The following is a 3,249-nucleotide window of genomic DNA, read 5'->3' as shown; positions in this document are numbered from 1 at the left end:
ATGTCTCAAACATGCATCAACACCAGAACCAGAGGGATGAAGAAAGTCTTGCCCGAGGCTCACAGTAAACACAGGCAATACAACAACCAACAAGCAAATATGACATGTCAGCTAAATGCCGAAAGTAAACGGAAATGTGAGGCTGAGACAAAGACTCTAGAAAGGTGTAAAAAAAAAAAAAAAAAAAAAATTTGGATGAAGTTCTCAAGGAGACATCCCCAAGAATAAGACTTCAGACGAGCCCTGAGGCAGGTGACGAAGTGAAGCTCTTGAGAGGGAATTTGAAGGAGTCGGCTCCATGAAAGCAGCTTGAGAGGGGTATCTGATGCTTTGGGAGGAAGGCTGACTCAACGGACTTTACAATGTGTGACCTCAGGCACAGTCGTGGGACTCTGATGGAATGCTCACCTTGGGCGCGCAGCCATCGATCACACATTGCATGTCTTCTGTGGAGATCAGCGGCAATGAGAAGACTTTGACTGTGATGGTCATATATAGCTATACTCCAAAGACTTAGGAAGATGAGGCGGGAGGATCTCAAGGAGGCTACCCTTGGCTACTTAGTGAGAAGTCAGGAGAGAAAGGATGTCGACTGGCAGGGGAGAGGACTTGTAGTCTGCAGCACTGCAGACGAGGGCATAGACCTCATACTTGACACAAAGCAATTTTATGTTTGCTTCCATGTCCAAGTCTGGAAGACTGCAGGACATGAGAAAAGCAGACAACCATCAACGAAGCTTGACATTGGTCCAGAAAGAGGGTCGCTGGGGGAGAGGTCAGTGGTTAAACCATAGCAGTGGTGATGTAAGAGGGTTGCCAGAAAAGGCTACCATGTATAAAGACACCGTCCTGTAAGCTCATAATGCTTCAAGCATGAATTACATTTTAGTTAAGTAAAATGTATTTGAAGGACAGCTGTTGGTATGGAGTTGGAATCAGACTATATGTGAGCAGTATATGAACACATACGAATAAGTGTATGTATATCTAATGATATCATGTATAATAATTTACAGGAGTGTCAACTGAATTTCCCCTGGGTAAAAACAAATAAACTACATCAACCCTGAGTTATCAGAAACAGGGCACATGCTCACCTCAGGAGCACTACACTAAAATTGCAACAATATAGAGAAGATTGGCATGGCCCCTGCACAAAATGACACTCAAATTTATGAAATCTTCCATATTTAAAAGAAAAATGAAAAAGGAAGGAAGGAAGGAAGGAGGGAGGGAGGGAGGGAGGGAGGGAGGGAGGGAGGGAGGGAGGGAGGGAGGAAAGAAGGAAGGAAGGGAGTAACGAAGGAGGCCACAAGCCAGTTAGAGGAATGCAGATAATAAGAAAATTAATGAATTCTTTAGACAGAGACAGGGGAAGGGTTGTGGGGCCCTAAAACTGTGGCACCAGAGCAAAGGCCAGCACCTGGGTGGCCAGCTAATGGCCAGGTTATGCTAGACTAGAAGAGTTCCCTTTGCCCTGAGTGCCCGCTAGCTCTAAGTCATTCCACTGAAGTACATCATCACATAGCAGGTGCCTCGGGCTTCAGGGGGTTACAGCTTAGCATGCACCATGTTAACTGTGCTGGAAGGAAGTTACACTATTGGATTTGCTGGTTGTTGGTTTTGAGGTGCCAGGATCACCCCGTGGGGCCTCTGACATGCACGTATGTTGCTGCTGAGCTGTATCCTTGGGTCCCTATGCATTCCTTTCTAAAGGTCAGTTTGTAGACCTTTTCTTTCCCATGCTTCTTTTTTAAAAATTAGATATTTTCTTTATTTACATTTCAAATGCTATTCCCTTTTCCTAGTTTCCCCTTAGAAAATCCCCTATCCCCTTCCCCCTCCCCCTGCTCCCCAACTCACCCACTCCCGCTTCCTGGCCCTGACATTCCCCTATACTGGGGCATAGAACCTTCACAGGACCAAGGGCCTCTCCTCCCATTGATGACTGACTAGGCCATCCTCTGCTACATACACAGCTAGAGCCATGAGTACCACCATGTGTTTTCTTTGGTTGGTGGTTTAGTCCTAGGGAGTTCTGGGGGTATTGGTTAGTTCATATTGTTGTTCCTCCTATGGGGCTGGAAACCCCTTAGCTTCTTGGGTACTTTCTCTAGCTCCTTCATTGGGGACCCTGTGCTCCATCCAATTGATGGCTATGAGCATAAACTTCTGTATTTATCAGGTTTATCAGGCACTGGCAGAGCCTTTCAGGAGACAGCTATATCAGGCTCCTGTCAGCAAGCTCCACAATAGTGTCTGGGTTTGGTGGTTGTTTATGGGATGGATCCCCAGGTGGGGCAGCCTCTGGATGGTCATTCCTTCAGTCTCTTCTCCAAACTTTGTCTCTGTAACTCCTTCCATGGGTATTTTGTTCCCCCTTCTAAGAAGGATTCTGAGCTTCTGGGCTAATATCCACTTATCAGTGAGTGCATATCATATGTGTTCTTTTGTGACTGGGTTACCCATGCTTCTTTTGAATGTACCAGTTAGCAAAGGTTTTGACCTTTGCTTTGATCTCTCCTTGACCAGAGCATCAAACCCAACACTTTCTCAAATCATGATTTGGCTTCAAATCATCTCAAGGTTATAACAATGTGTCTGAGGGCAGTTAAAAGAATAAGAAAAACAGACATTCCGCTGGAGGAAACCTACCTGGGCATTTCAGGCTGCAGAATTTGGGAGAAAGCAGACCCGCCAATCACTATCAAAGCACAGAATCGAGCCCAGCATGCCATCTTCCAGTGCTGCTGTCCTGGCCCATGCTCCCTGCTCCCTGCTCCCCAAGCTCTCAGAGTGTGTCACCTGAAGATGCCTCATGCTTAGGGGTTCAAAGTATTCCCAGTTTCAGTGGCTCTTCATGCCCTTCCTCCCTTTCAAGTCATCTTCCATGGTAAACCCCGCCTTTCAAGGTGTGGCTCAGTAGAAATGTCTCATCATTTAGACATGTCATCTAGAAATGTCAATATAATATTTACAAGACAAATATATATAGCCTATGCCTGTTGCAACATGGTTGTTCATTGGTTGTAAATCAAAATTCCATGAGTGTCCCATAAATAGTGGATTTATCCCTCAAATAGAGTTTCATCCATACACTAGAATATAATTTGCTATGAAGAAGATTGGTGTAAATATATACCCATACATGACAAGAAGACCTGTATAAAGTGAAATAAGTATATTATTATCCATACATAATTTTAACCTTATGTGTGAATGGAAAGAAAATATATTTAACTTTTTTCT

At 44.5% G+C, this 3,249-nt stretch overlaps 1 non-coding gene across 1 annotated transcript; it reads left to right on the top strand.

Annotated features, from left to right (window-relative positions):
- The first annotated feature begins 1,090 nt into the window (after positions 1 to 1,090).
- LOC115032361 (U6 spliceosomal RNA) lies at positions 1,091 to 1,194 on the top strand. Its single transcript, XR_003838040.1, has one exon. It is a non-coding gene; the product is annotated as a U6 spliceosomal RNA (small nuclear RNA).
- Positions 1,195 to 3,249: the final 2,055 nt, after the last annotated feature.

This window comes from Mus caroli, unplaced genomic scaffold (assembly GCF_978045245.1).
Source record: "Mus caroli unplaced genomic scaffold, Mus_caroli_1 scaffold_1, whole genome shotgun sequence".
In the NCBI taxonomy this organism is placed as follows: domain Eukaryota; kingdom Metazoa; phylum Chordata; class Mammalia; order Rodentia; family Muridae; genus Mus; species Mus caroli.
The sequence above is the reverse complement of the archived record's forward strand: the minus strand, read 5'-3'. Positions and strand labels throughout refer to the sequence as shown.